This window comes from Beta vulgaris, chromosome 3 (genome assembly GCF_026745355.1).
Source record: "Beta vulgaris subsp. vulgaris cultivar EL10 chromosome 3, EL10.2, whole genome shotgun sequence".
In the NCBI taxonomy this organism is placed as follows: domain Eukaryota; kingdom Viridiplantae; phylum Streptophyta; class Magnoliopsida; order Caryophyllales; family Amaranthaceae; genus Beta; species Beta vulgaris.
In genome coordinates, this window is record NC_079204.1 from 53,213,536 (window position 1) to 53,230,870 (window position 17,335).

Genomic DNA, 17,335 nt, shown 5'->3' on the forward strand with positions numbered 1-17,335 from the left:
CGGACCTCCCGCTGGATGCTGTTGCCTTATTGCTTCGTAATCGCCGACCTGCAACCGCAACGTTTTGGCTCGAAACTCGGTGGATGACGGTGGATGGTGGACGGACAACCTCTAAGAGTTGTGACTAGCAGACTAGGTACATCATAATCTGCTCAATTTTGTTGATTTCTTGTTTTACTTTACAGATTAGGGTTCATCAATTTCATGAGAATTGGAAAATAAATTGCAATTTCAGTTGTTAGGGGTGTTTATATATATATATATATATATATATATAATATATATATATATATATATATATATATATCGGATTATATAATTTAGAATTGTTATAAATGTTAATTTTGTTGTTGTACTTTGATTTGGGTGTTATTGGTGTTTGAAAATTGAAATGACATTATATTTGAATTGGGCATTATCCATGTTAATGCTAATTTTGTTGATTATATTTTATGGTCTATGGCAAATTGGCAGCATATTTCATATTTAATATGTTGATCGATATGAGATTAAATTTGAATAGTTTAAGTGAATTTGATTGATATGTTTGACAAATTCATGCATGGATTATCATGTATGGATCGATGTGCGTATCCGAACCTGTACCCATACCCGTCTCTGTACAACCTAGTCGGTAGTGACCCACCATTCATAAATTCCTGGATCCGTTACTGGTCCTACTGCATTACTAAAGTTCTTTGCAACAATTTTAAAGAAGCTGACTTGATTGCAAGGAGATGCCTTGCAACAATGACCTTTTTTTTTCCTACTACTATGTTTTAGTTTTCTTCTCAGCCGATGTAAAAAAAATAAATCTAACAGTCCCCCTAAGGCCCTAATGAAAAATTCCACATTCACCACTTTTGATATCAACGAGCTAGCCATCTAAAGTCCCAGCTGTCCAGGATATTCTATTAAAATTATGACTACACATTAATACAATATTATAAGTACACTTGAGCTAATTTTTTTGGCGAAATCATCACATTGAAGTCTGAGTTCTCTGCATCCATCCAGCTCGAGTATTTGCGGGCGCCAAGTTGTTACAATCAAATGGTGAACATAATATAATGTTATTATTGTTATATATAAAGATCAACAAAAGGATCTTTACTAACAAACAATCAGTGGCCTTAAGAATAAAGGTGAAAAAGAGAATGATATACTGGGTGATAGTAATAATATACTATATATACATTTATTTATAAAGTTTAAAAAAAAAAAAAAAACCATGTTGGATTAGATATATATAGTTGTAAACTAGTATCAATTATCATCTGTGCCAACTACTTTGCACACTTGCATTTGCACCCAGGAGAAACATTTTCTAAATGAGAACAATCTAGGGCCAACAACTTGGTGGGAAAAAGACAGGATTTTGGTAGGATCATTCCCTCAAAAACAAAAGAAAAAACAATAGAGGAGAATATTAAATTCACATGCAAGCTAAAGATTCATTGAATGTTAATGAAAAGTAGACTTCACGTATCAAAATCTAGCAGCTTGCTTTTCTGAATTCTGAATTCTGAATTCTGAATTCTGAATGCTGACGACTCTTTGTTAGTTGTACTTGTAAATGGACTCCTTAATTCCATCAATTAATTAAAGTGAAGCCAAAATCTGTCAGAAACCACAACACTTAAACGTGCTTTACTGATAAGGACTCATCTGGAATTAAAACCATAGAATGTGTTACCTGGTGTTTATTGCTGTCAAAGACCTTCCTCTTTAGGCTTTAATTTAAGTGATATGTACTCTTAAGTCCTAATTACTTGTTGTAACCAGTTTTTTTTTTTTTTTTTTTTTTTTTTTTTTGTTTAATGACGTTAAATTAAGTAAACGTAATTCCCCAACCCCCCCCCAAAAAAAAAAAAAAATTAAAGGTAATTTGAGTTATACCCCTAAGAAGATAAGTAGAGTTAAGTAAAATTTAGTCAATTTATAGAACTTCAATGGTAAGCTATAACACCTTGTAATATCTTGACTTGCCACATCAGCTTTTTAAGCTACTATATTTTAAGTTATAAAGTATTCCAATAGTTAGCTATAGTAGAGGTGGGCATAGGCCGGTTCGGGCCGGTTCACTGGTTCGGCCCGTGGGCTTGAGTAAATGGCGGGCCGGGCCCATGAGTGGCAGGCCGTACCGGGCCGGGCTTGAAATTTTAAAATTTTGTCCACGGGCTGGACTCGTGCTTCCCGCAGGCCGGCCCATGTTTTGTGTTGTATTTTTGTATTTTTGACAGTTTTAGGGTAAAAAAACAGAGGAAAGGAGTGTTCGGCCCGTGGGCTCGTGCCGGTTCGGGCCGAAAATAAAATTTCTTGACCGTGACAGGCCCGCGGCCCACGTAGCGGACAATAAGCCGGGCCGGGCCGGCCGCCCACCTCTAAGCTATAGCAAATTGTAACTTGCTTATGACATAGATAAATAAGATAAGATGTACTTACTCCGTTTCAAAATAAGTGCAACGTTGTTCATTTTAGAAAATGTCATAATAAGTGCAACATAGCTCAAAATGAAAAGTTTTTTTTCTTTTTATTTACAGAAATATCATTACATTAACTTAATTAACTTACCATCTACTAACCTAAACAAAACTAATTAATTAATCAATCCATCCAAAACTTCCACTCATCTCAGCCTAGGATTCTGGATGAGGGATAGCGTAACTTTGGAATAATATAGAATAAAAATAAAACGAAATTTATTAGCTATAAAATCCAAATAAAGCCCCTAAAGAATGTTTATAAAAGAAAATTGCAATAGTTCAAATAGAGTTTAAAAAACACATTTCACATTTGAAAAAAAATTCATTTGGGAAAAACTCAGAAAGCCAAAGCAATAATTCCATCAATTAGATGAACTAATTTTTGGCGAGGAAATTTTTTTTTAGCTTAGTTGATTTAGAGGAAGATTTGGACTAGAATTATCTTCATTTGATTGAAAATCCCTTCTGGAACTTTTTTTCATAGCTCTTCATGCATATTTCTCTTTGTGATCTTGAGTTGCATTTATACACATAACACAATATCCAACTATACAAGAAATCACTAATCAACTCAACTAGTCATTTCTTACTCCCATTATAATTCAAGAATAGAACATGAGATAAACAACATTATCGCAAATTACCATTAACAACACAAAACATCTAAATTCTTACATATTTCCAAACGAAAATAAGAAAAAAGCAAATTAATAATATAGCTTTATATGTATAAAAATTGGCGATAAAATAGAATTAGATTTAGAAAATAAAGAAAATAAGAAATAAGTGCTTTAATAGTAGAAAACTTCTACAAAGAAAATATTTTTTTAATATATTGTTTGTCGTGTCTATGTCTTTTAACTCCACGATGACGTGTTCCGAAGTTCATATCATCTTTGAACTCATAAGTCATGTCTATATCCGTTTATGTACAATAAACCTACGACCTAACTAAGAAAATTCGTTGTTAATCAACCACTAAATCTCGTAGACAGCCGAGTTTTTGTAATCTTTCATGTAAAGTTCATGCAGGCTTTGTTGAAACTTGATTCCATATAAGATCCCTTAAAGATCTCCGCATTAAGTCTTTTTTTCTCCTAGCGAACTAGCGATGGGGTATATACATACTGCATTCATTTCATACTAGCTTCAAGTAGTAATACCTTGGACGCACATTCAATTCCCCCACGAGATCACTATGCCTGCGAAGTCTATTTTGTTTCTCAACTTGATGGAATTCTCCCTTCACTTCTTTTTAAACTATGTACTATTTTTTTTCTCCGTTTTTTTAATCTACACACTATTACTTTAGGAGATAACCAGAACAATTCCTTTAACATAAAAGAGAAAAAGTCAAAAAGATATGCTTTACTAAAGTATATATTTAAGATAAAATACTTTAACTACATATAATATATGAGTATAAAGATGAATTGGGAAAGTGGAGAAAAATGATGAGAAATGTAATTATTTCTAGATAAGGTAAAATGTGTAGATTAAAAAGAAACGAAAGTAATAACAATGCTGACGTAACTATATATGTATGTGGTGCCTACCCCTCAAAAAAAAAATGTATGTGGTGCCTAATAGGACAAAATAAACGATAGTTTCGAAGGTTCTAATCGTTGTAATGAGGAAACCAGGGGATCAGAGGGGGTGCCCTTTTTGTTTTTGGCCAACTAGGGGGTGTATACTTGCTAACTTCGACCCTTTTCCTTCGCATGCTTAACATGTACACTAACACTGCACACATAGATTTCCCACGCACGACCCAATTTTTTCTCCCCTCCCCCTCTCTCTCTGTCTCTTGTATTCTCCGCATATTCTGAAAAAAGAAAAACACACAAACCTTGATCAGCATTCCAGCAACAACCCAAGAGTAAAATCATCTGCATGCATACATGATACATGAGAAGAATTTCAACGACTTTTGATTTATGAAGTAAGGTGTAAGCATATTTTGAACACACAAGAGTAATTTTTAAGTACATGGTTCAATATTAGTAGTTGGGTGCTAGGATATCATATTCATAGTAGATGTGTTACTGTGGCAGGCGATCAGTGGTGATGATGATTGTGATGACGGCTATAACGACGTTGCTGGTGGTGCTTCCGTTGTTTCTGCCGCCGCTTCCGCCGCCGCCGTTTGTGCTCCTCTTTCTCCCTGTGTTGCTTTTGGTTCTTCTTCTTCATTTGGCTTTCACTCCTTTCAATAATATTCTTCCCCCTGATCGATGCTCATCCTTTCTTTAGTTGATTTTTGAGTTTCATGTATGTATTTTCTTAGGTGAAGTTTCTCATGTATATATAGGTGTTCCTTTAAATTCTCAAGGTAATCCTACTAGAAGAATTATCTTTAATGTTAATAACAGGTTTTCTAAATGGGAGTTTTGCTAGGCACTGTCTTTATATTATAATCAATATATATAGATGTTCCTTTAAATTGACAAGATGATGAACGATGTTGCTTTTTGCACCAATGTTACTTTTTGCACCCTTGTATGTCCTAGACTGACTCTGGCTCTCAAATTAAGTACTTCTTATGTAACAAAATATATATTACAGCTCCTATGCATCAAATGCATGTTGTTGGTTGTAGTAGTGCTTCAAAGTAATGTGAATATGGGTTCCTAAATTATCTATTGTAGTTGCTAGTTGCTACTGTTATGTAATCCCGTGGGTTTATTGTTATGCTTTCAAAGTATGCTTAACGGTAAGTATTAATTAGTGGGCCATGTTTGTTACTTGGTAAAAGTTGTTAGTATCTCATGGTGTTAGTGGGATTTAGGCTATGTTCAGTTTACTTTATTTTTGCTTATTTTAGATCTAATCAAATCAGATTAGACCAGAAAAAATAAGTTTAGATCAGTTCAGATCATGCGTATATTTAAAAATTATTATTATTAAATATCTTTCATTACATATTAGTAAAAATTATAATAATTGAATATTAATAAAGTACTCATTGAGACGAATCAAACAAGCTTAAGACCCCACATGACTATATTTTTTCTTATATATTGAGAAAAATCTAAAAGATAAGATCTTGTAAATCAGATCAGTTCAGATCAGATCAAAAAAAATAAGTTCAGATCAGATCAGATAAGTTCAAATCAGAAAATTTCAGGTGACACTACAAAAATGGGGCCATTTTAGCAACAGTCAAAATCCGTTGCTATTTGCAGAAAATTCGTTGCTAACTAGATTTAGCAACAAATTAGAAACAAAAAATCATAGTTTCTAAAAGGCTTGTTTCCATATGAGTTTAGCTACTAAATTCAAAATAATTTCGTTGCTATCTTGCATCAATGCTAATATGGTAGCTATATTCGTTGATATGTTGTGGGCATCTGTTGCCAACTCTAACAACAAATGATCGAGGTTTGCTGAAAGTGGCAACGAATTATAAATTTGGTTTCTAAAATTAAGAACAGATTATTTACAATGGTTGCTATAATAGCAACAACGTATTAGTATGGCTATTGGAAATAGCAACAAATTATTCACAATAGTTGCTAACAATAGCAACAAAATATCCACAATAGTTGCTTACAATAAGCAACATGTTTACTGAAAATGGCAACAAAATATTTATTTTGTTTCTAATATTGGTAACAAATTATATACTTCGGTTGCAAAAAGTGGCAACAAATTATGATTTTAGTTCCTACGTCCGCTACTAAAATTTGCAACAAATACCTTTTTTGTTGCCATATTTAGCAACGAATTTTGAAATTGTTTCTTTTTAAATTTAATCTGCCTTTTTTTGGTCAATTTTCGATTCTCAAACAAAAATCTAAAACTAAAAGTAAAACTTCTAGTACAACAATCATAACAAATAATGAAAACTTTAATCAAAAGTCGATTCATAGCCTAAAAATAGAGTTTACAAAATAACCAAACATCAAAACAATGTAATTTCTAATAATTATAGTTAAAAGATGAAAATGGAGATGATCCAAGGCTCAACGAAAAACTGCATTTTGAGTTAGGAAAAGAACTTGATCTTCTATAGTCTTCATAGCACTTGTTGTTTCATTAAGCTTTTTTGTTGTTTCTTCGAGCTTTGCCTTTGTCTCTTCAAGCTCCTTTGTTTGCTCTAAATTTTTGGAAGTGAGTTCTTCAACATGATTTTGCAAGTTAGTCACTAGCTCATTTCGCTCCTTTCGTGAACTTGGCTCATTATGTGGTTTCACATAGTAGTTGTCAACGGCACTCCCAAGACCATATACCCTTCCATTTTTCCATCCACCTAAAGCTTCCAAAAGTAACTCTTCATCTGTTTTAGGATTCTCATCCTCTAAGTTAGCAGATTTCTTTTTCTGAAACTCATCCTGTCAAAGGGTGAAGATATATAAATAAGGCTTAACGCTCTTATGTTCTAAAAACAATCAGAACTACATTATCTTACTAAAGTAGGTACTCACCCAAACTTTTTGTGATGTCTCGTCCACAAACTCTTTATTCTTATTAACATGACATTTTCTATATAACTCAGCTGCAGTAGGCACACGCTTCAATTCTTTCTCCTAATCAAGTCCATAAATCATATAAAAATGTATTAGTATTTTTATCACGATATACAAAAATCTGCAAAAGTGTCTCCAAATTCTGCAATTTTTTATACTTATCTTCAAATATAGAAGTAGTATTTTTCTTCCATATAAATTGAACTTATTCTTCTACTAGATAACAAATAAATAAAGGAATATCCAATGTGTAATATCCCTCCCCAAAAAAAATATAGGAAAAAGATGTGCATATATAGATTATTGAGGATAAACATGCCCATATTCATGTAGTGACTATATTCGTGTTGGATAGTGCTCTAGTTTGCCAAACTTATTTAGTGCAAGTGGAAACTCTAAGTCAAGAATAATTGTAGCTATTGAAATAGCAATTCAAGTTTCATATTTCTAGTAAGTTAACTCTTATGGAACTATGAGCTTTTTTGCAGTTCCACTACAACCCCCTTGGAACAAACATATGGTGAAGCCAAAGGTAAAGTAGAGTGGTCATTGGTTCAAAAAATTCAATGCGGTGGATCCCAACATTGTGCAACTAACAAGTCTAATTACTACAACATATGATGATACTTAATGCAATAGAGAAGATAAAACAAGTAAATAAAAAGTAGGAAAAATTGTTAGAAACTACCTATTAAAGACACTTTTTTAAAAAAAACTACCTTATATCATGTTTATTTTACAAAACCACCTTATAAGTGGAAAAACTTTAAAAAGCACTACCAAATTCAGGATTTACTAACTATGGTTAACTACTCTATCCAATTATCCCTCTAATATAAGATTATGAAAATACCCCCTAAATTCAGTACGTTACAATATGATATCATCACTTTCTTGATCACTTGATGCTCTATCTCTCAAATATACATGTGGCAAGTACAAGCACACCTTCTCTCCCTCAAAAGTCAATCCCAAAAACAAACCAGCAGTAAAAGTGTCTAGTAGAGTAAGCTTTGCACCATCATCAAACCATATTCTTCATCATCATCAACGACATCAATTCATGACCAAAAACCCAATTTGTATCTGCTTTTGTTACTCATAAAATTAATTGGTGAAGCAAAAGGTTGGGAGAAGAAATTACGCAAACGATTTAAGGGGTATTCAATAGTTAAACGCTGTTGTGAGGGAAATTAACAAAGAGGGGTTGGGGTAAATTAAGGGGGTATTTTAGTAATATTATATTAGAGTGATAATTGGAGGAAATAGTTAACCATGATTAGTAAATTCTGAATTTGGTAGTGCTTTTTAAAGTTTTTTCACTTATAAGGTAGTTTTGTAAAATAAACATGATATAAGGTAGTTTTTTTTAAAAAAAGTGTCTTTAATAGGTAGTTTCTAACAATTTTTCCTAAAAAGTATATCGTTTTCCCTCCTTAAACAATGGTAGCAAACTTAATTATCTCGTTATGTTAATAGTCTATTAAAAAAATATATTTCAATTATGATAATGGTATATTAAACAAATATTATGATAATGGTATGGAGAATACTATTAATTGAATATCACAAGAAAACATCAGATTTAAGTTAGTCTAAAAATAAAATAATGTGTTCGGAAGCCATGAAATAATAATTGTACTTATCGATCTTTTTGTTGGAAGGAGAGAAATTGATTTTTACTTGTTTTTATTTTCTTATTTGTATTTAAACACAAACTAAATAAACGAAAAGTAACGGAAGTTACTTTTCGAGTCCTTAATAATAACTTTTGAAAGTTCACCTCCTTCACGATAATGTATGGCAAAGTTGAGGGCCTTATTATATACTTAACTCAAGAATCTATAAACAATTGAGCTAAGCTACTTAATTTACTTAAAACAACAATTTTCTAAACACAATAAATTCAAGGGAGTAAAGTGATAGAAGACAAACCAGTTCAATCCTAATTTGCTCAGTTGATTTGGATCCTTGACAGTGAATAGGAATTTTTGTCCAGGCTTCTTTCTATTGAGAGAGTATTGGGTAGACTTCTTTTTGAAGACATCAGTTGCTCTAATAGCTGCAATTCGTTTCTTAATGCTTGGATGACACCATTTTGCACGATAGCCTTTTACTTTAAACATCTTACACACTACTCCTGTTAGTCGCCTAGAACACTTCTGTTGCCATTCTTTCTTTACCATCTTCGCCATTGAAGGATTCTAGGAGAACTTAGTCTTTGATTGAGCATGAAAAGACAAATTATTAGTGAAAGTTTAAGAGGAAGAACAAAAAACTTATGGCGTGAAATTATAATTATAGAAAAAATTATTAAGTATCAAAATAAAAGTCACCTTGAAGGCTTTCCACCATACTCCCTTTGCATGTTTGGGAACATTGGACCAATTGTTCCATGGTCCCACAAAATAAGTCATATATGAAGTTTGAACAACTGCATCAACAACTTCACGAGAGTGGAACCTGTTTCAGAAACACTTAGAACCGACAAATAAAATAGATATAATAAATAAGATCATTTACAAGTACTCACCATAGTCCCTCGGTTTGTGCAAAATTTGAGTAGCCTCGGGATTACCCGTTTCATCTGGGAATTCAGCTTCCTCTTCATTTTCACTAGTGTCTACGTCTAGATCGGCATCCCTCCCCTCCTCATGATGATTAGATTATGCTCAATGGATTGTTCTCATTCTGAGAGCTATTATGGACTTCCAAGGCAAAATCGGGGTTTTCATCTTGAGATGATTGTGAGATTGGCTGAGAAGGATTAGCGGTTCGAGGCCTAATGATAATTCTCCCATTGAGTCCACCTCGGCTTCTAACCATTCTCTCAATCAGCCTGCACATCAAAAAATCATAAAAGGAAAGGTAAAAAAGGCACTATAACAACAATAAGTTTCTAACTAAAGATGTAGAAGGCTATATAACATAGGCTTTGGATTTAAACAGTTAACTAATAGTCAAACTTGAAATAAAGAATCACACAATATTTATTTAAATAGTTCCTAATAAAAATAACATGACAAATCTAAAATAAACTATTTTCATCTTCTTCTTTATCCTCGTCATCTTCCTCTGACTCGTCATCATCCTCTAACTCATCATCATCATCTTCTTCCTCCTCTTCTTGGTCCTCTTCCTCCTCTTCTGGGTCCTCTTCCTCCTCTTCTTGTTCATCTTCCACTTCCTCATATTCATGAGAGGAAAGCACTTGAGCTTCTTCCTCACTCACTAGAACTTCTTGATCATTTCCTTGAAACTCGGATAGCAATGGAGGATTTTCATTTTCATGTACTTGGAATGCCGTAGGCTCAGGTGCATCAATAGTTCCCCTTGACTTGATGTTAAAAACACACCACCATTGATTTCCTTCATTACTACTACTTGGACAAGGAGCATAATAAACTTGCTCAGCTTGATGTGCTAATACAAATGGGTCATACTTTGGATATCTCCTTAAATGATTTACCTCAACAAGATTGTACTTTTCATGTATCCTAGTACCATGTCCAATATCAAACCAATCACACTTAAACAACACTGTTGTATAACGCTTTCTTGCTCCAACATAAGTCAATTCTATCACTTCTTGCAGAATGCCATAAAAATCTTTTCCTTGGGAATTTTTCACACAAATACCATATTTCATAGTTGACTTATTCTTTCCATACTCAAACGTATGAAAGTGAAATCCATTAATGTGATATTGCTTGAATTTTCGAACTCTTGTCAGCGGTCCAAATGATAATGAACGAATAATATCATTATTGATGCCCTTTCCCAATACCTATAATAATAAGAGCAATATATCACTATGGACATTGACTCGCATGATAAAAATAGTATAATATATATTCATATAATCACATCTACTAATTAACTTACATATTCTTTGAACCAATTAGGATATTCATCTTCAGATTTGATCCAAACTTCTTCTAGACTTTGATAACCATGTTCTCTCATCATTTGTTCTTCAAATAAACTGTTAATTATTTTAGTATCTTAATCTATCTAAGACTTTACTTATATCATGAAATAAAAGAAATTTACCTTTCATATTGTTGTAGAATTTCGCAATTGATTAAAACATAACGGTGAGCAACTTTGTAATCTTTTTCATCAAGGTAACAAAGTTGGCCTTGTGATGAACTATGCCCAATAGTAGAAGAAAATATCTCAGGTAAATCAGAGTTAAGGTCTAGTTCATTATTAGCACATGTTGTCAATCCTAACTCTTTCACCTTGGAATCAACATCTTCTCAAAATAAAGGCAGCAAAAATTTGTTATCTCCTCAAGTAGGTACGCATTGCAAATTGAGCCTTCCACTTGAGCTTTATTGCCCACCTTCTTTTTTAAATGATAGAGAAACCTAATTAAGGGTCAAATGATTATTATGAATGACGTACTTTAATTTTTTAAAAAAGTTAAAAAATAATTCAATAATATTACCTCTCAAAAGGGTACATCCACCTATACTGAACCGGTCCACCAACTTTTGCCTCATAAGGTAAATGAACAGGGAGATGCTCCATAGAATTGAAAAGACCAGGTGGAAATATCCTCTCTAACTTGCAAATAATTTCAGGAATATTCTCCTCTAAGCGCACCACATGATTAACTTTCAAGGTGGTCGAACAAAGATCTCTAAAGAATTGGCTCAATTCAGTGATAACATTCCACACATTAAGAGGCAACAAGTCTTTAAAGACAAATGGAAGCAATCGTTGCATAAAAACATGACAATCATGACTTTTCATACCGAATAACTTACACTCCTTCATATCGACGCATCTACCTAAATTTGAAGCATATCCATCAGGAAACTTTAGTTTCTTCACCCATTCACAAATAAGTTTCCTTTTCTGCTTAGGCAACATAAAAGGAGCATTCGGCTTTAGGATCTTCTTCCCCCCTTTACTATCAAGGACAACTCGAGTCTCCAATTTTCTTCGTTTACAATACACTTTTATGTCTTTTCTTGCCTTCAAATCGTCTTTAGTTTTCCCCTTAACATCCATTATAGTGTGAAAAACATTATCAAACACATTTTTCTCAATGTTCAATAAGTGATGTAACTATAATGAAAAAGTGATATAACTCCAAAAAAAGAATATTAGAGATAGAAAAAAACTCAAAAAATATAAAAATTTATGGGCTCAAAATTTTTTAGGGGGAGTATAACTCTAATGAACAAGTGTTGTAACTCTAATCCAATCATGTGGTTGAGATTCATTCTCATTTCTCATGTAAGAAGCATTCTCATGTGATCTTGCCCCTATATATATATATATCTTAAAAAGTGTTACCTTAATGTATTACTTAAGGTTAATTATGTAGTAGTGAATTAAAATTTTAAAAGTAAATACAACTCTTTTTTGCCTCAATTTGCTTTGTCAACCTTATTAAAACCAAGTTCTCTTCACCTTTAGAAACTATTATTTTAATCATTATAGTGATAACCAGTTTGCAATCACTAAAATTATTTTGAGAGAAAATAGATTTCATGTAACTAATAAGGAATACGCAAGTTGAAATATACCTAAAACAAATTTCATCTCTCGCTAACTTATAATGAATTCGAAAGATATATGATTTCAAATTTTACCAATAATATCGTTTCCAATTCCATGTTCGGAATATATGGATTTCATTAGTTAAGATCGCTTGATTTGTAAGAAAGAGTCATGTCCTCTGAACCTTGAACTATAATAGTATCTTACAAAGATTTTTATTATAATTTATGTAGGTCATGTCATTTTCCACTTGAAAAATAAATACACGTGAAATTAGGATAAGTAGTTGTACTTTTAGAGAAGTTTCTAATATAAAATCATAATGGTGCATTAATTCTATGATCACTTGAACTTCACTTAGTGAAATTATTTGAATTTAATTAAAATTAAGGACCTGTCATTTTAGCTTAGCCTTATTGAATGAACTTATTATCTTAGTACATCGTTATTTATCTGAACTCAGTTAACCATAATTAGAACTTATATGAAATTATTAAATTTTATTGACATTAAATTTCTTACGTACTATGATGACTTATTAGAACTAATTTACTTGAACTTATTAAAAATTATTTAAACTAATATGAACTTGTCGTATTTTAAAAAGAAAATTTAATTTAAACAAAACAAAGCCTTATTAATTAAAATTTATAATAAATTATTAATCTTGTATGTATACTTGGTGAACACTTTTCTTTGGAGAACTCATGTGAACTTAATTGTACTTATTTAAATAAGTGAAAATAAGTTGAAAAGAATAGGAACAATGGCAACAAACTATAATTTGTTTTTGTTTCTAAAAAGCAACTAATAGAAAATTTGATGTTATCTAGAAACATATAGTAAAGTGACTTGTTTCCAGTGTAAACAAATAAAATATGAATTGCTATATGTTGCTAAATACAAATCCAACAATTTTATTTAATTTTTCAAACTTTCGATAATACAATATATTCATATTGTTCAGCAACAAATTAAAATAACTTGTTTACAAAAGCAACAAACAAAAAATTGAATGCCAATTTCGCAACAACTAAAAAGACTACTTGTTGCAAAAAGAAACACGTTACTAATTAGTTGTCAGAGTTGTTGCTAAAAATGATTGGAGGATCTATTAATTTATAATTCTTAAAAATAATAAAAGAGTTGTTCCTATTCTAACAACAAATAATCAAAATTACTTGTTTCTAATGGCAACAAATTAAATATTTGTTGCCAATATTTGTTTCCAAAAAGGAACAAATCAAAAATATGATGCCTTCTAGCAACAAGTAGTAAATTGACTTGTTTTCAGTGTCAACAATACAAATATTCGTTGCAATAAAATGGTAACAGATTGAAAATTTGATGCCATCTAACAACAAATAGTGATACAATTGGTCTCCAATAGAAACAAATCAAAACTTTGTTTCTATCATTTGTTGAAAAAGACAATACGTTGGTGACAAGCAACAAAATTTTTTTTATTCATTGCTAGAAATCAACAAATGAAAAATATGTTGCCAACCTACGTTTCTAAAATGCCCCCATTTTTGTAGTGTGAACTAAACATAGCCTTAGTCAACCATAAGTTTAGGATTTAGTGGCTTTACTTCAGCATTGTTTGTTTTGTTTCTAGCGTATATATATGGTTGCAGTATTTCGTGAAGTGGTATCCAAAAATATTATTTAGTTTATTTATCTTACTTGCTTCATGTTTCTCTATTATTCTTATTTTTCTCCTTCACTATTAGTTTCAACAATTGACACATGTTCTTATTATATTCCTGTATATGTGTAGGATGTGCAGCAGGGTTCTCAAAATATCAGGGTTCAATTGATTAATTACCCGCTTAAAGTAAAAATAAATAAATTATAAGTGTCTTTTCCAATTCATTGAGTGTAATGTTGGATGAAGATTTAAAGGGGTTAATTTTTATCTTGTGTTTTGTTTTATCTTTTCCTATTTTTAAAAAAAATTCATTAATGACTCTTTCGTCTCTTCTTATGCATCAAAAGTTTTCGATCTTTATAATTTAATTTAGCACAAGCTTCATAGATTATACGAGACACCCTACGTGCAATACTTTATTTTGGTAGTTAAATTGCACTAAATTAACCATTTTTCAAAAATAATGTCTAAATAAAACTATTGTCATATGCATGTGGTATTTTATTGGAATTGTTTGATTTGTGCTTTCATGATGTCCCTTCGTTTCTTTTTGGGAACATTTGTTTAATTTTCACCTTGACTTAAAAACAAGTAAAAAAAAAAAAGAAAATATAAAAAATTAAGTGTTGCCAAGTGACTACATCCACCGGGACCACCACATGCATGAGGCTCATCGACAGACCACTATATTATAAGGACCTAACCTCATGTCATCCTCTTACATTAAGAAAAAGGAACTATTTGTCTTCAATGAGACTTGAACCCACACTACTACATTAGGTATATAATGTTCTTTCCGATGAATCAACTTCTTGATGATGCTCACATAGTAACAGAGAAACTGATACTTCCTCCATTCTGATGAGAGTTTTAGATGTTTTTCCTAAGAAGGTGTTTAGAAGAGATACAAATTGGTGTATAATCTGCCATAAAAGTCTTTGTGTTTTGTTTGTTTTTGATGTTTGATGTTTTTTATAGTTTGGGTAGCTCTCGATTAGGGGTGAAAATTTTTCAGATAAAAATCGAAATTCAATCCAATCCAAATCGAACCAGTAATTTCGGAATGGACTCAAACTATATTTGTATGGATTCGCATTGAATTTTTGGGAAAATCGAATTGAATTTTCGAATCAGATTAAATTGAGGGTGCTTGGATCCGAAATCCAAAATAACTGAATAGCTAATAGATCCTATATTGTTCATTTATGATTAGGCCTAACTGAATTTTTAAAAGCCCAAATGATCGACAACACTTTCTTTTTCCTAAATATTAAAACCCTAATATGCTACTACTTGTAGGGGTGTGCACAAACCGGTCCGGTTCGGAATTTGGACCGGACCGGATCAGAGATTCCTGTCCGGTCCCCGCTCCGCCGAATATCAGGATAACGGTCCACCGATCCGGTCAGTCCAAACTCGGAAAATTCCGGTCCAGACTAGTTGGACCGGAATTTCTATTATTTTAGTAAAAAAAAAAAGTTTATATGTTAAAAAAAATTAAAAGGTAGAAAGTTAGAAACTTAAAACCCAGGATTATTGTTATTAAAATTATTAATATTTAGTGTATGTAATTTATAAATATATTAAATTAAATAAAAAAGATTTTTTTTTGGAAAAAACATTCCGGTCCAAGAGGTCCAGGAGCGGGCCGTACCGGAAAAATTCCGGTCCCGGTCCAGGTCCAAGAAAATCCGGATTCCAGTCCACCGGTCTAGCCGGTTACGGTCCGAGCCAGTCCGATATCCAGGACCGATGCACAACCATAACTACTTGTTGTGCAGTTGAACATGTTGTTTTTCTGTTGTTGAACTTGTTGAACCTTCGGTTGTCACAAATTATGTTTTTTAGGGGTGATGAATTATGAATTTGTAATGAATTGTTAGTTGTTATTAATGAATTTTTACGGTATTATTGGCTCTTCCCTCTCTACAAATCATTCTATCCCAATATGGGATCCTCCGGAGCAGAATTGTATCAAGTGGAACATTGACGCACCAGTTTTGTCTCGTGAATCTTATTCCGCTATTGGTGGAGTATTGAGAAATCACTCAGACAATTTCATGTGCCTCTTCTCCTCACCAATTATGTTCATGGAAATAAATTGTGCTGAGATTCTCGCAATCTATCTTGCAATCAAGATCTCCGTCCATATCTTGTGACTTCTCAAAATATGAAAAAGTGATCTTTAAATCTGACTCATCTAATGTAGTAATGTGGAGCAACAGTGACATCGAAGGGACATGCATGGAACATGTACTTTCACTTAAACTTCATAAGGAGTGTGCGCAAAAAGAACCCAAGCATATTAATTGTCCATAAAACTAGAAGCACAAATTTTGTTGCGGATTCGTTGGCAAAGCAAGGACTCCATCATCAATTTGAGTTCATAGCATGGATATAAGCTTCGGTATACAGAAAGCCCTTTGTACTGCTACCCAGAATTTATATGCTTCTATCTAGTGAATCTGTGAAAATTTGGAGTGAGTCAGCCCATTAGAAGTGTTTTTTTTTAGTATGTATGTGCCCTTTGCAATCATGTAATGACTGAACTTCTATATTGTTACGTTTTTTTGAAGGGTGTTGGATCACCTCCTCAATTCAAGGTGTGCCAAACACTATAAAAGTTTCCTTCTTATGGAGGAATACCTTGCTTGAGTTGAGGTTTTCCTACCCCTTATATGATTAATGAAAAGGACTGATTAACTATAAAAAAAAAGGTATGTGGAAGGTTTGGGTGCGTCGGTTGGAGCGGTGATTAGGGGGATAGATGGCAAGACGTTGTTGACCACAACATGGAAGGTGAAGAACTGCTAAGAGCCGTTACTTGATGAGGCAAAGGCTATGTTGTTCGGCATTCAATTGATTATGGAGTTGAATTTTCGGAACGTGGTTGTGGAAAGTGATTGTCTTCACCTTGTTAACACAATTTCTTCAAAAGTAGCTTCCATCTTATTCTAGATGACGTTGTTCATGCTAGTAGCATGTTGGATAATGTGTCTTGGAGTTATGTTCGTAGCAATGGCAATGGCATCGCTCACGAGCTAGCCCATTGTTCGCCTTGTGTTCTAGGTAGAAAAGTTTAGGTAGTTAATTTCCTTTTTATATTAATTGTCTCTTTATTGGCTTTCGTTCTTTGAATGACATTTTGTTACCTTCTTTGGGCTTTACTTAAAAAAAAACACATGAGTTAATTAAAAATGAACAAATGCGTA

The 17,335-nt window shown here is 32.5% G+C and overlaps 1 long non-coding RNA gene across 1 annotated transcript; it reads left to right on the plus strand.

Annotated features, from left to right (window-relative positions):
- The first annotated feature begins 3,947 nt into the window (after positions 1–3,947).
- Positions 3,948–4,936, plus strand: LOC125495934 (uncharacterized). Its single transcript, XR_007272319.2, has 2 exons — positions 3,948–4,428; positions 4,541–4,936. It is a non-coding gene; the product is annotated as an uncharacterized LOC125495934 (long non-coding RNA).
- Positions 4,937–17,335: the final 12,399 nt, after the last annotated feature.